Source organism: Budorcas taxicolor, chromosome 16, assembly GCF_023091745.1.
Source record: "Budorcas taxicolor isolate Tak-1 chromosome 16, Takin1.1, whole genome shotgun sequence".
NCBI classification, from domain to species: domain Eukaryota; kingdom Metazoa; phylum Chordata; class Mammalia; order Artiodactyla; family Bovidae; genus Budorcas; species Budorcas taxicolor.
Window position 1 is genome coordinate 51,698,479 of NC_068925.1, and position 20,986 is coordinate 51,719,464.

Here is a 20,986-nt window from a genome sequence, read left to right on the forward strand (position 1 = left end):
GCTGGGTGGGGGCCCCAAAGTGCAAGAGGCCAGTGCAGCAGGAATGGAGGGTGGGCGGGGAGGGCAGGTTCCCCAGAGCATCCTGTAGACCCCTAGGGTCTCAGGGACACTGAGAGCTGATCAAGGCCCAGGGCATGTATCTTCAGGGCCACAGGGCCCTGCTGCCTGGGGGTTCTGAGGCCTGTGTGCTTCAGATGGAGACAAGACCGGGCAGGGAATTTGGGAATGAGGGCCCTGTGGCCCTGTCCCCTCCCTGCTGCCTTCCCCTCAACTTTGCCCCTCACACCTGGTCCATAAACACATAAACAGGGCTCTAGGCCCTGGCCAAAGGGCAAGTTCCAGGGAAGGCCCTGCCACACCCTGCAGACCTACAGATTATCCAGGGGCAAGAGGGCTGCACCCCAAAACTTCAGACAGCTGGGGCAGTCACTGGCCTGGTGTCCTGATGCGTGGCCTTGCCCTGTGGCCTTGATGTCCCTGAGGAAGGGCCTGATCAGGCTGATGGTGGCCTGCGACACGGGAACCCTGGGTCTGCCCTCAGATGGGCATGCAGGGACCCAGGCTGACAGGATGGGGGTTTTCCTGCCATCCCCACAGCAGCACAGAGTGGGCTCCGTAGAGACCACTTACCTCGCTACCCACTTCCGTCTGCTCTGTCTCCCCCTCTCCCATCCTTCTTGCTCTCCCTCTCCTCTGGCCACCACCCCTTTCTCCTCCGCCTCTCCCTTCCCTGCCTCTCCTCTCTACTTTTCAGTCCCTGGACTTAGGTGAGCATAAGGTTGGGACAGCATGAGCCCCACTGGACTCTCCAGGATGTCCCTCTCTTATCCCAAGTCTGGGGCCTTGGGACCCACCTGCCAAGGCATGTGGGCTCTTAGTTCACTAACCAGGGATCAGACTAGGCTCTTAGCAGTGAAAGCTCAGAGTCCCAATCACAGGGCCACCTGATAATTCTATTTACTTTTTATTTTTAATATTTATCTAGTTATTGCAGCATGCCAGATCTTCAGCTGAGGCATGTAAACTCCCAGTTCCAGCATGTGGGATCTAGTTCCCTGACCAGGGATTGAACCTGTGCCCCTGCATTTGGAGTGTGGAGTCCTAGCTACTGGACCAACAGGAAATAACTTTTTTTTTCCTCTCCTCCTCTTGAGCAGTGGGCAGTGCTTCTGTCTCCTCTCCCCAGCCCCTTGTCCTGGACACAGTGACCACTCCATTCTGATTCTCCCCGCTCCCCCACTCCCCACCCCATCCTCACTCTGAGTCGTGTCACTCTCGCCTGGAATACAGCATGTTGCCCACACCCCTTCCCCCACTCATCAACACCTCTGGAGGTCCCTCTGTGTGCCCCCCGCCCTGGTACACAGGTGGAGCAGTAGGCAAGGGAGTCCAGTCCTGATTTCAGCAGGTGAGCAGGGCAACAAGCAAGCAGCCTGGGCATGAACCACATGAGGTCACGGGAGCCAGAGTAGCACTGGGGGGCCGGGGCGGGCTGGGAGAAGCTGCTCTGCTTAGGGGACTTCAGGTTATGGGGGAGCCCCTCACAGGCAGGTAGAGCCACAAGGACCAAAGGCCAGAGGATGGAATGTGGAGACTGAGTGCTTAAGGAGCAGAGAGGAGCCAGATGCTGGGCAGTGAGGAGGATGGAACAGAAGGGCAATAGGAGCTGCCAGTGGTTTGAAGCAGAGAAGCAATCCTGCTGATGTTCAGTTCTGGTTCAGCTGAGCAGGGTGGACATCTCTGCTTTGGTCAGCACCCAGATGAGGGGGTGGTGAGCATGGAAAATTTGTTACTCAGTGAGGGGGTGCTCTGTGTGTGTACATAGACATGTATGCTTGTACATGCACATGTTCCTTAGTCCGCTGTTGGGGACCAGAAGCAATGGCACTCCAGGAGCAGCAAGCACAGCCCATGCTTGAATGTAGGCTTCTAAATACCTGCTCCACCAGAAGGAAACAGGGCCCCTTGGAGAACAGGTTAGGTCAAGGCTGGGGCAGGGAGGACCTGAGACAAGCCTGGAGCTTCTTGTGCCAGAAATTGAGGAAGGGCTCCAAGGAAAGTGGAGACATGTCTGTGTGCTTGTAGGATGAATCAGTGTGTGTGTGTGTGGAGAGGGGGAGACGAAAAGGGGCACAGCCCCAGAGTGGGTGGGAAGGCATGGGCTCCAAGCTGGGGTCCAGGGCCACCATAGACAGACAGGCTCACACACAAAAGGAAACCATCTGCTGCAGCTGTGAAAGAGGCTGGGGAGGGAGGGTCTACAGGGCACCTTGAGGTTTATAGGGCCAACTGCATTGCTTGGGTGTTCTTCTGCTGTGCAGGCCAGGGGGAGGAGAGGGCAGCACAGGTAGGGCTACAGGCAGGGAGCTGATGTGGTTGCAAGGAGGTGATTAGGGTGGGGACCCCAGGCTCTTGCAGTGAAGGACGTTGTTGGAATTGGGGAGGCAGAGGTAAGATGGAAAGGCGGAAGCTGGTGGGCTAAGGGCCCCAATCATAAACATCCAGGAGGGGTCTGAGGACACCAGAGACTGCTGTCTGCTCACAGCTGACCTCCTTCCCCCTCCCCCACTAGGGGGTCTTTGATTCTCAGCTCCCTGGCAAACTCAGCCGCCCGCATTTGCAGGGGCAGACTGTCTGTCCCTACTGTCAGTCATTCTCGTTCTCGCGGTCACACCTCCATGCTCAGGTGGCCATTCCAGACAGAACCTTGACTACCGAAGCCACACTACCTGCACCTCCCCAGCTCACTGGAGCCCCACGGGCACCTCTGAGGACAGCCCTGACCCTGGGCTGCAGGAGGTCCACTCCGCAGGCAGGCTGAAGCCAGGCGTCCCTGAGGCCGACACAGCGCGGGTGTGGGTCAGCATGGGCTGGGAGTATGTATGCTCGTGTGTGTGCGGGGTGCACAATGCAGATGTGGAGCGCCCGGGGCTTTACGTGCGCGTGTACGGGGAAAGGAGTTCAGATGCTGAGCGCCGGATGCGGTGGCAAGCTCCCGTCCTGCGTCCTTTATCTAAGTCCACCTGGCTGGGAGCCTAGCGAGTCGGCAGCAGGCAGACCACCCTACGCAGTGCCCCGCGCTCCGGCCCCTGGGGAGCGGAGCCTGGCAAGGGGAGAGGCGGCTCTGACTTGGAGGTTACCAGGAAGGGTCCGCGAGGATACAGCGCTACCCCTTTAAGCGGCTCGCGCACGAGCGCGGGGGGCTGGCGCAGGGACGGAGCGCGCGCGCGCGCGCCGGGGACTCTGCCGAGCGGGGCGTGCGCGCGCGGCGTGCGCGGTGACGCGACCGTGGGGTTTCCCGAGGCTGCGGGCAGGGGCCGCCGCGCCCATCCCGATGGCTGGAGGCGTCTGAGGGGCGGACGGAGGCGGCGGCGGCGGGAGCGGGAGCGGGAGCGGGCGCAGGAGTGGAGCAGCCGCCGCGGGACCGACCGGACCGAGCTTCGCCGGCGCACCTGCCCGCAGCGCCCGCGGAGCGGCCGGAGCGCGACCACCTCCCGGAGCGGCGGCTGAGGCGGCGGGGAGCGGGCGCGGCAGGCGGGACGCGGCGTCGAGGTGAGCGCCACGGCCCCAGCCCCAAAAGCGACCCCCGTCCCAGACCCCCCTAGCCCTGATCGTCTCCCCAACCACCAGCCCTCCCCATCGCCCCCCGGTCGCCCGCCCGTCGGGGCCGCCCCGCCCCCACCCTCCCCGCCCCCACCCGGCTGCCTGGCCGAGTCTTCCTGCCCCGCCCGGGTGGGGTCCTCGGGGCGGGGGCGGCGGGGACCCCGCGGGCTTCGGCGGGGCCTGGGGTTGAGGTCCTGGGCGCCGGGCTGGGAGTTGGGGCGCCGGCGTCTGGAGTCCAGGTCCGGGCCTCTGGTCTGGGGCCCTGGGTACAGGCCTGCGGTCCGGGTCCTGAGGTCCGCGGTGGGGGCGGGGCCGGAGACTCAGTGGTTTGGGGGTCTGGGGCCGGCGCCCCTCGGCCGGCGCCTGGGAGGTGGCCCGGAGGAGGGGCGCCGAATAGTCGGAGAACAAAGGCGGCAGCAGGCCTGTCCCGCGCTGGGCGGTGGGCGCCATCCTTGGTTACGGGAGGACGGGCTGCGAGAAAAGCGGCCTTTCGGAGGCTGGAGGAGAGGCCGGCGTCGCCGCGGCGGAGAAATGAGGAAGCGGCGCCTAGGGCGCGCGGGGCGGACAAAGCGCCCAGCGAACGCGAGCCCCGGTCCCACAGTCGCCGCCCGGCCCGAGCGGGGCCGCCCGAAGCCCCGGTGCCGGCGTGCAGCCTGCGGGCGGCGGCCGGGCCCCCGCGCCCCGCGCCGAATGAATGGCCCTCGGCGGCCCGGCAAGATGGCGCGTCCGCCTCGCGGCCTTTGTCAGCCGCCGCCCGCGCCGCGGGGCTCCGGGGGCGCCGCCCGGGGGCGCCGCCCGGGGTCCCCCTCGGCCCCAGAGGGGTGGGGAGCGCTGAAGATTCCACCCGGGGGTCGCTGAGCCATTGGACTTTGAAAACCCTGTTTTTTGCCTTGCGAGTTGCTATTTGATTCCAGTGGTGTCCACCCGTTTCTAGTGTCCTTTAAATTACCGAGTTAGCATACCTGAGTAGCGGGAGCTTTCTGTGCTTAGTGTCTTTTTCATGGACCCTTTTGAGTTAGGATTGGGAGACTCACGGCCTGAAGGAAACAGGAATGTATTTATTTGGGGAAACAGCGGTGTTTATTTGGGCAGAGGAAGTTGGTGGACATTTACAGTTAAAGAGTACATTACTCAGTTTATGCATACACGATGTATATATTTTCATCTGTAGTTTTGGTTTAGGTTAGAGGCCTTTTCCTTGTTTTTTTGTACTTCCATGTTGCTACGTGTTTAACACAGTGATCTCAAGTAATATTTAATGATTAAGCGGTTGCCTACGAGATTATTAGGAAAAATATATAGCTATTTTTCATGATAAGCAAATAAATGGAAGTATTAGCTTTATGAGAAGTTCCTTCAACCCCAGACCCTAGATAAGGTCTGAAGACCATTGTTAGCCGTTAAGATTTCTACCTGAGTTCTCGTTTTCTAATTTGAGGCTGTAGTCTTTTTTGGTTTGGAGCAGGGTTCTTGTTTCAAAGGAAGGTTTCAGTTTGAGTCCTATTAAGATAGATAGGGTCTGTTCTGGATTTCTTCCGGAAGGTACACATTGCAAAAAGAAAGCGAACAGTCAGTTCCTTTTTTGCTTCCTTACAAATACGGGTGTGTGGCTGGGGACAGGGCTGCTTGCCACCAACATGGAAACAGGTCTGAGAACCTCCAGACTGCAGAACAGGGCGGGAGCTTTTGGCCGGATTGAACTTTCTGACAGAGCTGTCAGAAATGGAGTGCAACTGGAAGGGTCAGAGGCTGCCCTGGCAGGATCCTGTTGGGGAAGATTTCCAGCTGCTCTGAGGCTGTCCAGGGGACTGCAGGGCCTTTCTCCTCTAGGGACTCACTCCCTCTGTCACACCAAGCCTCTGGTTTCGCAGGCATTGTGATTGCTACAAGTTTTTCTTGAGAAGGTGTGAGTTGAGGAAAGTAGAGTTTTATGGTTGTGCCTGCGGCTCATTCCCAATTCTCCTGCTTGGGGGCGCGTGTTAGGCCTGCCTCTCTTCTGCAGAAATGGAGCAAGAGTATGCTAATAGAGAATATCGTTCAACTCTGGTTCAGTTTTGCTTCAGAAGTGATACTTTATTAAATGAAAACACCCACCAGGTAGGAACCATTCTGCTTGTATGTTACCTGAGTTTACGACAGAGCTATATTTATATTATCTGGCAAGTACTAAGAGGAATGTCCTCTTTAGTGAGACCTTAATAAGGATTTCTCTTTGATGTCTTGAGTTACTTCTGTTTTGGGAGGAGTTCAAGTAAATTTCCTCAGATTTCATTTTAATCTCAGAAGAGATTTGAAAGATTGTCAAGATTTTTTCATGCTTAGCGACTTTGATTTCAAAGCTTGGATCACCTAGGTCTTATATTGATCACATGAGAAGTGCACTGATTCTATGAGGAGTTCATTTATTTCTCAAAGTTTTGTTCTGTTACCTTTTATTTTGCTAAAATGTTATGTCTTTTATCCTTTAGCTTGATTGGAAAAGTTGTATTTCTAAAAATACCTTTGAGAGGGGTCTTTATGTAGACTTGCCTACCATCAGTTGTCTTTTTAGCGAGCACCTTAATGAATAATGTTGACTTGCAGTATCGGCATTTATTGTAGTGTCTTCATTAGATTGCTTTTTTCTGTGCCCAGAACATTTGGCTCATGTTGGTTTCTAAATGGGATTAAGTTCTTACTGTCTACAGACTTTGGCTTTTAGCATTAGTGGATTGGTAATAGATATTCTCAATTTTATTATCTGGGCTTGACCATATGGCATGCCATATTATCTTAAAAGCCTTATTTAGCATGAGTCTAATAAAGCATTGAACAGACAAATTTTAGAATTTTTTAGGCTTCCCTGGTGGGTCAGTCAGTAGAGTCTGCCTGCCGTGTGGGAGACCTGGGTCTCCGTGCTTCCCTGGGTCAGGAAGATCTGGAGAAGGAGATGGCAACCCACCTGAGTATTCTTGCCTGGAGAATTCCATGGATAGAGGAGCCTGGTGGACTACAGTTCATGGGGTCACAAAGAGTCAGACTCTGAATTTTTTAATATTGGTGTGAATTCTGATCTCAGGTTTGGATTTGTAGATAAGAGTGGTTTGAGAATTTATGAAGCAGGCAGTTCAGTTGAGTGAGTGGTGTAGTAAACATAGAATGAGGGGGTAAAAAGAAATTGAAATTGAAACTGATATCAGAGAAGTAATTCACAAAACTGATTGTGTAACATTACTGGGAAGAAGACACGGTCCAAATAGGTCCAAATATACATGGAGAGAGTGGCTGTGTATTGAGTAATGCAACAGCACATTGACTCTTCAGGAAGAGAATGGAGTCCCACTTCTTTTTAGAGCTGCGGGTTTTGTTCCAGACTTAAACTCTCATTTAAGAAACACAGGCAGTTCTGTAGACACTTGAATTGGTCAGTGGATTAGAGGGATGCTAATAGCATTTAAAACCTTTTAGCCCCCTTGTTCTTTTGGCAGTGTCTGTCGTTAGGTGCCGCAGTTATCGATGGAAATTACTGCTCACTACCAATGATAGAAAAGCTTCCTGTTTCATAGAGCAATGTTGCTTTCTTGTCTTTCTTTTAGAAACTTGAGGATTCCCTTATTTGAATAAGTAAAAATTCTGGGGAAAAAACTATTTCTAAAAACTCACTGATTAAAAAGACCAAGTTAAGATTATCTAAAATAATAATTCAAAGAGATTATCCAGTTGAATCCATATTGCCATTGATAAAAGTTTACAATTTAATAATCAGTTGGCCGCGGGATACCCCTTTGTTTTTTGGCCACCTTATGGCTTGCAGGATCTTAGTTCCCTGACTAGGGATTGAACCCGGGCCCAGGAGTCCCATCCACTGAACTGCCAGGGAATTCATGCTCCAAGCTTAATACTGTATTTTATCAAGGGGGCAAAGCTGTTCTTTAACCTGTCTGGACTAGAATACTAAGGGATATGGTCGAATATATTCTTGTTTACTTGTGGGTTGTTACGTCTGTGCTTGTCTGTATGTCTTCTGACTCAGTCCTGTGGCAACTGTAAAATATATTCCCGATGCAGATTACAGATTCTCTTGACTACCTGTCCAAGTGTTGGTAAAGCTTTAAAAAAATTTGGGGCCTTCCCTGGTGGTCCACTGGCTAAAACTCCATGCTCCCAATGCAGGGCCATCTGTGGTCAGGGAACTAGATTACATTTGCCACAACTAGCAGTTCACATACTGCAAGTAAAGATCCTGTCTGCTGCAACTAACACCTGGCACAGCCAAATAAATATTTTTAAAAATTCGAAACACTTCTAACTAGACATGAGAGTATTAAAGTTTCTACAATAGGTTTCCAAAAAAAATTGTTATAGGAACTTTAAGATACCTGAATTTCAGGGACAGAAGGAAATGCACTCATTTCTCAAAGGACTGAGACTGTCTGAGTTAGAACTCAGCTCTGTAACTTGCTGGTTTGGATTTGATTTTGACTTGCATGTACCTGTGTCCTTGTGTGTGAAGGAGGCACACAAGCCCTTCTTTCTAGGGTGGTTGTAAGGAGTGCAGTGCAGCACTTGGAGCACTGCTTGACTGGCAGTTCTCTGTGCTGGGAGCACCATTTCAGTTGCTGTTGACCTTGCTTTGTAACAGTTTTTTTTTTTTTTTTTGGCCACGGGCATGGCTCAGCAGGTGGAATATTAATTTCCTGACCCCCACCTCTTGGAATTTTAACCATGGGACTGCCAGGGAATTCCCGTATTGACCATATTTCTTACTCTGTGTATTATGCCCCTGCAGCTTGTTTATTACATAACCTCTTTGTACCTCTTAATCCCCTTCACTTATTTTGCCCCTTGCCTCTTTCTGGCCACCACTGGTTCTCTGTGCATCATATGAATAGCTTTGTGTAGTTTCGTTTTGTTCAAAAGGCTTTCTTTTACCTTTAAAGGGTAATTTTGATCATATAATTTATTTTGAAATTGGTAAAACGATTATTTTTAAAGCTCTCACTCCCCCCCTCCGTTTATGATGCCAGATTATTTGGCATCCCTTAATTTGTCAACTAGTGGCAATGAAATATTTTTCTGTGTTCTCAAAAGTACCATAACTTGAAATTTGTGTTTTATTCAGCACCTTCACTGCTCCTTACTGAGTGTAAATTGTTGTAGAATGGGCGTGGCCCAGGGCTTTATGTTACAAAGTGAAAAACAGAGATGGATCACAGGGGCACCTAACTTACTTAAGAGTTTAGTGATGGCTCTCTAGGGAGAATGTTTGTTTTGGGGAAAGTCTTATATTTCTTGATTTATTACATATATTCAGCCCTGTGTTATATATTTGCTCAGTTTTATCAAATAGTCTTACCAAAGCATTCTACTGGTAGTCTTCCCCCAAATGGATTCAGGAACACTAGATGATTGTGCGCGTCATGACTGTGCAGACTTGAAGCTCACTGTGTCTCTTGCACTAGAGTCAGCGTGAGCATAAGGTGCTGTCCAGGCCCCGCATCTCTGGTTTCAGTGCTAGGGCTTCTGAACACCTACGTGCAAGGGACTGCAGAGCGGGAGTGGGGAGCACCCCATGTGACCTGCAGGAGGCTTCCCCAAGGGCTTGTTTCTTCTTGTTCTCTTCTTTCTTGTTTGAGTTCGTAGTCAGCCAGAGCAGCCTTGATGACCTCTCTAGCCAGTGTGGAGTAGTGCAGTTTCACAGGCAGAAGGCAGAGTTCCTTGGCGGTATCTGTGTTCTTCATGGTCGAGGCTTCCTCCACCATCTTCCCCTTCACTCATTCAGGGGCTGACCAGCTGCTGGGAGTGGCAGAACCACAGCCAAATATTTTAAACCTGGTGTTCACTATCTTTCTCTTTTCACCCGCTTTAATCTGTATTTTCATTTCATCACTACATGCTGGAGCCCCACCCATCCGGTTCCAACATTTTTAGATGTCTTGCCAGGGGACCCCAGGTTTCAGGGATTTTCATAAGAATCAACTGCAGTCCCGTGTGAATGCCAAGCCATAGCTGACAGCTCCCAGGGGGCAGGCAGGTAGGCGAGGGGCTGGAGCAGCAGCAGGGCTGCCACCATCTTGCAGGTTTGCTGGAAAATGTTGAGACTGGATGGATTCTCCAGTTGGAGCCTGCCTGGTGCGTGAAGGGGAAGGAAAGAGTGTTCTAGGGTGAGGAGATGGACCGTGTTTTTCATGCACCCAGTTGGCCTCCTTCACTCACTGCCTCCAGCACCTAGAACCATGTAGTGCAAGATGTTGTTTAATCACTAAGTCATGTCTGGCTCTTTGGACCCCAAGAGCCTGCCAGGCTCTACTGTCCATGGGATTTTCGAGGCAAGAATACTGGAGTAGGTTGTCATTTCCTTCTCTAGGGGATCTTTCCAACACAGGGATCGAACCCACATCTGTTGCATCTCCTACACTGGCAGACATGTTCTTTACCACTGCGTCACCTGGGAAGCCCTGTATTGCAAGATATGAAGTGAAGTGAAAGTTGCTCAGTCATGTCCAACTCTTTGCGACCCCATGGGCTGTACAGTCCATGGAATTCTCCAGGCCAGAGTACTGGAGTGGGTAGCCTTTTCCTTCTCCAGGGGATCTTCCCAACCCAGGGATCGAAGCCTGGTCTCCTGTATTGCAGGCAGATTCTTTACCAGCTGAGCCACAAGGAAAGCCCATATTGCAGGATAGGTGCTCAGTAAAATTACGGAATGAAAAAACATGATTCATCCAGGGACATAAGTTCCACAGGGCTGGAGAGTGGTGAGAAATGGACACCTAAGAGGTCAGAGCCTTGGTAAAGAATTTGCACCTTTACCTTGAGGGCTCTATGAAGCTTTCAAAGGGTTTTAAGACGATTTACCTGATCAGGAATGAGTCACTTGGTACTTGAACTTGGAGCATGCTCAGAGGAAGGAGGAAGACAGGTCAGATTTCAGATGGGATACTATAGAAAGGAAGAGGGTCTGGGTCAGGGTTGAAAAGCTGGTAGCTGGTGACTGAGATGCCTTGATGACTTAGTGGAAGGTCAGAAGGGAATGAGTGAGTACAGGTTTCTGTCCTGGATATCTGGGTGGCCGTCTTGCATTTACTGAAATGAGCAGTGGTTTGCTGAGAAGATACACTGAACTTTGCACCTAGGTTTTGAGGACCCCAGGAGACATTCCCATATTCTGCATCAGAACACACCAGCTCTTATTCTTTCTACTCCTCTTTGCAAAGCTCTTCTGGAGGTTTGTTGGTACCCTCCACTCCCTTCATTAAGGTGTTTGTACCCGTATCCCCTCCTTAGAGGCCATTCTTCACTCCCATTAATCTCTGTCTTCCCTTGCTCTGTTCCCCTAAATCTGTTGATCTGCTCACTAGTTCTAAGCTCCATGAAGACAGGCACTTTGGTTCAACTGCAGTATTACCATTCTCTGAAACCCTGAAGTGTTTGTTGAATTATTGACTTTTGTTACTTGTGAATGTGGAGCCCTGGAGGAGTGGTCTGAATGAATTGTTAGTATTTAGATGGTGGTTGAAGTCTTGGGTGTCACCATTACTTAGAGTGAGGGGTCTGAGGAGTACCATCTGTGGACTCTGGGACTCATTAGGTCCAAGATAGTGTCATGATCTGAGCTTCCCTAATGGCTCAGACAGTAAAGAATCTGCCTGCAGTGTGGGAGACCCAGGTTCAATCCCTGAGTCAGGAAGATCCCCTGGAGAAGGAAATGGCAACCCACTCCAGTATTCTTGCCTGGAGAATCCCATGGACAGAAGAGCCTGGAGGGCTACAGTCCATGGGGTCACGAAGAGTTGAACAGGACTGAGCAACTAACACTTTCACTGTCAGGATCATACTAAGATGGCATTTGACTTTCACTGTGTTGACATTCCCACTGATGGTACAAAAGCAGTGGTGGTTGACACTGCTGGTTCTGCAGCACAAATCAGGGCTGTGGTACCAAGCCATTTACAGTGGTTTTTGTTGTTGTTCAGTTGCTCAGTTTTGTTCAACTCTTTGCGACCCCATGGACTGCAGCATGCCAGGCTTCCCTGGCCATCACCATCTTCCTGAGTTTGCTCAAAGTCATGTCCATTGAGTCAATGATGCCATCCAACCATCTGATACTCTGTCGTTCTCTCTTCCTCCTGCCTTCAATCTTTCCCAGCATCAGGGTCTTTTCCAATGAGTTGGCTCTTGAGATCTGGTGGCCAAAATATTGAAGCTTCAGCTTTAGCATCAGTCCTTCCAATGAATATTCAGGACTGATTTCCTTTAGGATGGACTGGTTTGATCTCCTTGCTGTCCAAGGGACTCTCAAGAGTCTTCTCTAGCACCACAGTTCAAAGGCATAAATTCTTCAGTGCTCAGCCTTTTTTATTGTCCAGCTCTCACATCCATACATGACTACTGGAAAAAATCATAGCTTTGGCTATACGGACCTTTGTAGGCAAAGTGATGGCTCTGCTTTTGAATATGCTGTCTAGGTTTGTCATTACTTTTCTTCCAAGGAGCAAGCATCCTTTAATTTCATGGCTGCAGTCACTGTCCACAGTGATTTTGGAGCCCAAGAAAATAGTCTGTCAGTTTCCATTTTTTCTCCATCTACTTGCCGTGAAGTGATGGGACTGGATGCCATGATCTTCATTTTTCTAATGTTGAGCTTTAAGCCAGCTTTTTCACTCTCCTCTTTCACTTTCACAGGAGGCTTTTTAGTTCCTCTTCAATTTATGCTGTAAGGGTGGTGTCATCTGCATATCTGAGGTTATTGATATTTCTCCCAGGTATCTTGAGATTCCAGCTTGTGCTTCATCTAGCCCGACATTTCACATGATGTACTATGCATATAGGTTAAATAAGCAGGGTGACAATTCACAGTCTTGACCTACTCGTTCCCCAATTTTAAACCAGTCCATTGTTACTTGTCTGGTTCTAACTGTTGCTTCTTGACGTGCATATAGGTTTCATAGCAGGTAGGTAAGGTGGTCTGATACTCCCATCTCTTGAAGAATGTTCCAGAGTTTAATGTGATCTACGGTCAAAGGCTTTAATGTAGTCAATGAAGTATAAGTAGATGTTTTTCTGGAATTCTCTAGCTGTTTCTAGGATCCAGCGGATGTTGGCAATTTGACCTCTGGTTCCTCTGCCTTTTCTAAATATAGCTTGTACATCTGGAAGATCTTGGTGGTTATTGTAGTCATAATATTCTTCACCGCTGTGAACTTGTCGTTAAAAAAAATCCAATTTAATGTCTTTGATGAAGCAATAAAAATCAATTTTATTAAACTGCAACCTGAGTACTCATCTTTTTACTGGTCTGTGTGACAAAATGGGAAGTCAGCATAAAGCACTAATTCTTATGTAGCATCTTAACGTATGAGAGTCTGGACAGCAGCTATGCCATTACTTGAGTTGAAAGAACAGCCGACAGAAAATGATGACTGTTTAGACAGGGGAACATGGCAGATATTTTCTTAAAAACGAATGAAGAGAACCAGATACTTCAAGGAAAATAACTGACATTATTGTTGGCAGTGATAAAATTTGAGCTTTCAGATGGAAATTTGAATTTTGGAAAACTTAATTCTGCTACCATGAGCTTGACAGCTTCCTGGTACTTTTCTTTCAAGATAGGTGGAGATGTTAAGGGAATGTTTCTTTTCTAATGTTATATAATAAAATGTGTCAACGTTGGGAAAATCTACTTAACTCAGGGAGGTGATGTTTTCCAATGGCCCGTGCTTGATGCTGGGAACTCAGGCATAGGTAAAAGATCCATTCAAAGCATCAGAGTGGAGTGAGGCCCCTGGTGTTTGATGTAACAGTGTAAACAGTTAACTGACAGGGTTTCAGGTTCCGCATCAGAACTTTAAGAAAGTTAGCACTTGTCAAGTTTTGATGTAGTATCAAAGACTGTTGACGTTTATTTGAAAAGGCTGTTAAATCACTCCCTTTTTCTACTGTGTATTTGTGTGAGAATATTTGTCACCTTCAACTGGACAAAGTTCGGCACCAGATTGACCCGCTCCCTCCCCGCCCCATCCCCCCTGCTCCCCCCAGGCAGACACTTAACAGCTCTGCTGGTATGTACAGTGTTGTTACTCTTCTCTCCAAGTTATTTTTCTGGTTATATTTTGTAAAAATATTGTTTATGGTAACAGTCATTATGCTTATTGAACGTTTTTAGAAAGTCTCTGCTTTAGTTTCTAATATAGTAAATACCCGTAGATATAACCTATGTAAACAAGAGCCCCTGGGGTCCTCAGTAATGAAGTACATACAGGGAGCCTGAGCCTCAGCCTCCGAGCAGCATGATGGGAGAGAGGAGTGCAGTGCTTACCCTCCAGGACCGCTTGAGGGCCTTGGCCAGGGGCCTACGGGAACCAGTGAGGCCCTTCTCTGGAGACAGGCACCCTGGCCTGATGTGTCCTTACAAGTGAAGGGTTGTGCCTTTTCCCGGGGAGAAGAACCACCTGGAGATTCTCTAAAGGTTGAAGACCAATGGGTGCAGCTTGGGTGTAGCAGGATGAGCAGAGGAAAAGCTGCTCAGAGAAGTGGAAAGAGTTGGAAGAACATCATAGCAGTGTCAGTTCTGTGAGCATCTCCGAGAATGGGGGAGGGAAGTATCAGAGAACCAGATTTGGCTGGGAATGAGAAGTCATCGAGGGTTCAGTGGTCAGGACTTCCCAGGGCCAATGAGTGGCAGTGGGGTAGGGGGAGGCTCTAAAGGAAGGGAATTAATTTTACTATGTTTTCTTTTCTGACTCTGCTGTGTGGCATGTGGGATCTTTGTTCTCTGACCACGGACTGAACCTTTGCCTTCTGTAGTGGAAGCACAGTCTTAACCACTGGACCACGAGGGAAGTATCTGTTTGATGGCACTGGTGAGCAGGAAAAGGAAAAGGTGCTGAAAAGAAATTAGGGCAGGGCTTCAGAGATGGCTGGGATTTCATTTTAAAAGGTGGTAAAGGGGCTTCTCTTTGAGAAGGCAATGGCACCCCACTCCAGTACTCTTGCCTGGAAAATCCCATGGATGGAGGAGCCTGGTAGGCTGCAGTCCATGGGGTCGCTAAGAGTCGGACAGGACTGGGTGACTTCCCTTTCACTTCTCACTTTCACGCATTGGAGAAGGAAATGGCAACCCACTCCAGTGTTCTTGCCTGGAGGATCCCGGGGTTGGGGGAGCCTGGTGGGCTGCCGTCTCTGGGGTCACACAGAGTCGGACGCGACTGAAGCGACTCAGCAGCAGCAGCAGCAGCGGGACTTCTCTGGTGGTCCAGTGGCTAAGACTGCGGGGTCCCATAGCAGGGGCCCTCGGTACAATCTCTGGTCAGGGAATTAGATCCTGCATGCCACAACCAAGACCCAGTGCAGCCAAATAAATCAATATTATTTTAAAAAAGAAAAGGATGGTGGAAACATTTGAGGTCGAGTGCAGGAGGAGGTTAGGGGATGAGCCAGGCAGATATCTGGACAAAGGGAGAAGCCCTGAGACAGGACTGAGCTAGGAACTGAAATGAAGGCTTGGGAAATTGAAGTTACTCTCCATTTGCCGTAGATGTTCCTATATATAAAATGTGTTGGAAGAAGTGGTTGAAGATAACCCTGTTGAAATAAAGTACTTCAAACCATGGCCCTTCTGTCCTCCACCTGCAGTTCCCTTGGCAGTAGATGAACTTGCATTTTGCAGATGACCAGTGCTGTTAGCTCATGCTTGTTAGGCACCTCCTCTGTTAGCTAGATGCCATGCTAAGACCTTGATGATATTGCACTCTGATCCACTCATCAGTTCTGAGTCTGGTCCTGTGAGTAGACCCTTTTCACAGATGGCTAAACCTGTTGGGGAAATTAGGTAATTGGCCAGAGTCACAGCTAGGAATCTGCTGAACCCATATCTGAATGTCAGTTATTTGCCTCCAGAGCTGTTACCTGTTACACCGTGGACCATCTAGCGTGCATACCTCTCCAGTCTCCCACCTCTTAGGACTTCTGTGTCTGCCTCTGCCTCCTTCATAGATTTATTAAAGGGAAGGTTCTTCCACTTGAGGATGTGCTCACCTACACTTTTATCTTTAGTTTCTTCTTCAGAGGCTCTTTCTGTTCTACCTTCAAATGTGACTAATAAGTCTTATATAACTCAATCTCCCAGTTAATCTTGGTGTCTTGTCTTCAGCCACTATTCTCCTTTTTTCCCCTCTATTTAAAATTAAACTCCCTGGACAGGCAGTCTGTCTCCACCACCTCAGTTCCTCCGTCCCTCCTGTCCTCCTCCTTTGAGGGCCTGTTCCTATTCCCCCTAAGCCACCAGCGTTGTTATTTTTATAAAAATGTCCTTTCAGCAAGTCCATTTTATTGTATCCAGTTTTTATCTTTAAATTTTGTATGTTAATAATAAAAATGTTTAATTGTTTATTATACAAAATTAGGATTATAAAAATGAGGGGAAAATCAATCATTGACCTATCTAGAAATAACCTTGTAATATTGTTGTATTTCCCTTTAGTCTTTTGTATTGCTCGTGCACATGTGTCCAGAGATACCTTCCCAGATTGGAGGTCACACTGTATACTTAGATTTTTAAATTCTGCTGTTTTGTTAGCGTATTACGTGTATTTCTGAAGGTCATCTTTGAGAACATGACTATTAACTGCACAGCTGTTGATGGTGTTGCTTCCTTCCTGGCTTCCCTGTGCTCATGAACTGGGCATCCTGGCTCTGCGGTCTGAGCTTCAAGGCCGTAAGCAGGTTACTTAGTTCATCTCCCGATTTGCCCGTCTCCAGGATGGTGGTGAGGATGAACTGAGGTGGTGAACATGGAGCTCACCCTGGGCCCAGTGTGGTGCCAGCACTGGCGCGTCCGCTTCCTCTCCACCCCTGCCCGTGACCTCTGCCTCGTTTGCCTTCCTCTGCTCACGCACTTCTCCAAGCTGACCTCTGCTCTCTATTTCTGTCTTTGTGGATGCTGTCTCACGTAAGGTTTTCAGGGGTTCTTCTGTTTGGCTCTGAAGTGTTAGTTTCCGGGGGCTACAGTAACATTACCACAGACTGAGGGGCTAAGCCAGCAGAAATGTGTTCTCTCAGAGTTTAAAAGGCTGGAAGTCTGAAATCCAGGTGTTGGCAGGACAGCTCCCTTGGATGCCTCTTTCTGGCTTTGGGTGGTTGTTGGCGATCCAGTTTCTGCCTCTTTCACATGGCCTTCTCTCTCAATCTCTCTCTGCTCTTGTAAGAACACCAGTCATTGGATGAGGGACTAATCCAATGTGACCTCATTGTGAGTTAAAACTAATTATACCTGCAAAGACCTTTTTTTCCCAAATAAGTCACTTTCGTAGGTTTCAGGTGGACAAGAATATTTGAGGGCCTCTCTTCAACCCGCTTCAGTTACCTGGAGCTTCCTCCCAGGCCTGTTCCCCTTGCCTTCCTGGTTCCCAGTGGCCCACGTCTTTCCCTTCCTTTCATGGCTGAGCTTATAAAGAGAATTTTAGTTGCAGATTGAAGAAACCAATAGAGAGAACTTAGGTAGGAAAGATAAATGTCTTATCAGGATTCTGGGTGTCTCATGGAACCAAAGTTCAGGAACAGAGCTGGGCTTTTCAGTCCAGGATGGTCTCAGAGGATGGAGACCCTGGAGAGTCCCTGCCCAGCTCTCTTCCATTCTCTGTGTGTGCCACGCCCTCTGCACAGTGAGGAAAGAGCCCTGAAATGGGCATGTTCTGTTTTCATCATGTTCTGCCCATCACAGTCTTCTCTTGGTTCCTGGTTCTCCTCCTGCTGTCTTGTTTGTCCTTCTTGATTGCCTTCAGAGGTTCCTCTCTGGCCGGTGACCAATGTGGTCTGCATACCCTCAGTGGCCTGGTCTTTCTCCATCCTGAGTCCAGGTTTCTGTCTGTTCTTGGGGGTTGTCCTTAGGTGATGATGGCCTTTCCCATCTGTTGTTGTCTGTTTTAAATGCTATTTACTCAGAGTTTCGATGATTCTTAAATTTGTATCTCTACTCCAGCCTTTCAGACCTCCAGGCTGATCTGCCTGCTTGTCCACCTGACGTCTCCTTCCTTTTGCTGTTTTCATTACTGAGTCCTTGATACTTGAGTTCTCAGCCTGAGTGGCAGCTCCTCAGAGAGGCTCTTGCTGGCCACCAGTGTTACTTTTGGTCATGTTGATTGAGCACAGATACTGCCTCTCGGTGCCGAGTTGTGAGGCCCTGTCTCTTACCCTCCCCTAGTGCAGGCTGGAAGTAGAGGGTGCGCCTGTTTGGGGCTGTTTGTGTGAGAGGGTTAGTTCTTGGACATGACTGAGTCAGACCTCCTGAAAGTGTCCGTCAGTCCATCTGTAAGCCTGAGACTCTGGCGGGTTAGAGGAGTGCTGTGAGCACCTGTGCCGCACAGCCAGGTTGAGGAGACCTGCATTGCAGGCAGTTTTCTTGAGAGTGGACGAGGGGCTGCTGGGAAGGCTTCAGGTGGCTTAACTGCTGAGGGGTGGGCTTGGGGGTGGCTGCTGTAGATTTGAGAGGTAACAGAAGGGGCACGGAGCCTTCCTGGGAACCGATGGACTCAAGGCTGGACACTAATTGGCCTGGCATTTAAAATGTGCTTTTGAGTCAGTAACAGACATATCCTGTGTACAATTTCTTGAGATATGGGAATTGACTGCATACATTTTCCATAATTTAAAACACGACATATTCAGGAAAAGGCTAAGCTGCGCACTGCTCTTCAGCTTTACAGCAGCATCTCTTCTGGTCTGAATATGTACTCACAGATTGAGGTGATGCTGGCTGGACAAGGAGAGTACCTGGAGTTGCTGGGGTGCTGCTGAGATTCAAGGGGTGAACGATTCTAACCATTTGGTAACATGGAATTATGTAGTAGCTATAGAAGGGGAAAACCTCTGCTGCTGAGAGTGGTAGATTTGCCTATCACAGGCAAAAGTTTTTGACTTTGCTTTTAATATCTGTAGTTTCAATGAGCTTTGAAAAGTAGAATTTTTTTCAGAGATGGAGATATTTTGTAGTCTGTGTTATATTTTGTAGTCTGTAGTCTGTGTTCACTGATAGCTCAGTTGATAAAGAATCCATCTGCAATGCAGGAGACCCTGGTTTGATTCCTGGGTCAGGAAGATCCACTGGCGCAGGGATGGGCTACCCAGTCCAGTATTCTTGGACTTCCTTTGTGGCTTAGCTGGTAAAGAATCTGCCTGCAGTGCAGGAGACCTGGGTTTGATCCCTGGGTTGGGAAAATCTCCTGGAGGTGGGAAAGGCTACCCACTCCAGTATTCTGGCCTTGAGAATTCCATGGACTGTGTAGTCCATGGGGTCCCAAAGAGTTGGACATGACTGAGTGTCTTTCACTTTCACTTTCATGGTTAAATGAGGGGCTTCCTGGATGGCTCAGGAGTTAAAAAAAAAAAAAAAATTTCACCTGCAGTGCAGGAGACTCAGGAGGCTCAGGTTCAATCCCTGGATTGGGAAGATACTCGAGAAGGACATGGCAGCCCGCTCCAGTATTCTTGCCTGGAGAATCCCATGGACAGAGGAGCCTGGTGGGCTACAGTCCATGGGGTCACAAAGAGTCGGATGTGACTGAAGCGACTTAGCAGGCAGGCACGCATACATGGTTAAATTAAAAAAAAAAAAACCACACACACACGTGGCAAAAATAGCCATAGTGGATAACATGGTCCTGTAGAGATTTGGGAGATCTGAGGAAAAGTCTTCATATAAGAGGGTGAGAATTGGGAAAATTAAAATCTACTTAGGACCTAATATTTAGCAGCCTTTGTATATCTGAGTTGCTCCTATATGCTCACTTGTGTCCAGCTCTTTGCGACCCCATGGATTGTAGCTCACCAGGCTTCTCTGTCCCTGGAATTTTCCAGGCAAGAGTCCTGGAGTAGGTTGCCATTTCCTTCTCCAGGGATCTCCCTGACCCAGGGATCAAATCTGTGTTGCCTGCTTTGGCAGGCAGATTCTTTACCATTGCACCACCTGGGAAACCTTGTGTTTGTCTAGACCTTTCTAAAATACAAAACCCCTTCCTAAAGTTGTGTCCTTTGTCTTTTAATACCGCCAGTGGCTGTCATATGATCAGAGAATTAAGGAATGTTAAAGGAAGGCTAGTCAGCTAGCTCATTGAGCCCACGAGGCAAGCGCAAACAACTTTACCGCCAAGTGCTCTATTCCTCAGGACACTTGCCTCCCTCACAGACCACCAGGAACAACAAATTTTTATCTTACGATTGTAGAATCATAATAGCTTGCACTTAACCTCCATTTTAGAATTTATAAAGTCCGTACATACCAGTACCACATTTAATTCTCACAACAGCCCTGAGATTTCAGTCTTGTCTCCCCATTTTACAAATGAGGAAATTGGACCCAGAGGATTTATACAGCTACCCTCTGGGGGGCAACAGTGGGTCTGGTTTCCTTCATAAAACACACAACTTAATATGCTTCCAATTGCCTGGCTCAAGATGGAGTACATCTTTTCCTCCCTGTAAGAGGAAAAGGCTAGCGCCTTGTTTTTCAGATGTCCAACTGCCTTTTCCTTGTCTACGGTGCCACATCTATTCCCTCCATTCATGGTCTGTGCTGGGAATGACTCATTGTCCCCTGGTATCCATTCTCTCCTTTCTTGTAACAAAATGTTTGTCGCTCAGTACTGTCTGACTTTGCGACCCCCTGGACTGTAGCCTGCTAGGCTACTGTAGCACACAGGGCTCCTCTGTCCTCCACTATCTCCCAGAGTTTGCTCAAGTTCATGTCCATTGAGTTGGTGATGCTATCTATCTCATTCTCTGTAGCTCCCTTCTTTTGTATTGTAGTATAGCCAATTAGCAATATTGTGATAGTTTCAGGTGAACAGTGAAGGGACTTGGCCATCCATACACGTGTATCCGTTCTGCTCCAAACTCCCCTCATATCCAGGCCAGCACGTAGCATTGAGCAGAGTTCCATGTGACAGGTTCTTGTTGGTTATCCATATTAAGTATAGCAGTGTGTAGAGAACTCCCTTGGAGAAGGCAGCGGCACCCCACTCCAGTACTCTTGCCTGGAAAATCCCATGGATGGAGGAGCCTGGTGGGCTGCAGTCCATGGGGTCTCGAAGACTCGGACACGACTGAGCGACTTCACTTTCGCTTTTCACTTTCCTGCATTGGAGAAGGAAATGGCAACCCACTCCAGTGTTCTTGCCTGGAGAATCCCAAGGTCGGGGGAGCCTGGTGGGCTGCCGTCTATGGGGTTGCACAGAGTCAGACACAACGACTGCAGACTTAGCAGCAGCAGCAGCAGCAGCAGCAGCAGAGAACTCCCTAACTATCCCTTCCCTGCAGCAACCATAAGGACTTCCTCTCAGTCTGTGCGTCTCTTTGATTCCCTGTATGAGGGATATCATACAATATTTCTCCTTTCCTGTAATCAGAT

At 49.1% G+C, this 20,986-nt stretch overlaps 1 protein-coding gene across 3 annotated transcripts in view; it reads left to right on the plus strand.

The window, feature by feature from the left end:
* The first annotated feature begins 3,427 nt into the window (after positions 1-3,427).
* Positions 3,428-20,986, plus strand: part of GNB1 (G protein subunit beta 1) — a 75,652-nt gene continuing 58,093 nt past the window's right edge. For 2 of the 3 annotated variants that reach the window (XM_052653620.1, XM_052653617.1), the window contains exon 1: positions 3,428-3,552. The gene's annotated coding sequence lies outside the window, so the exon portion shown is untranslated. The remainder of the gene's footprint in view (positions 3,553-20,986) is intronic. The other variant, XM_052653619.1, reaches the window with a different exon arrangement.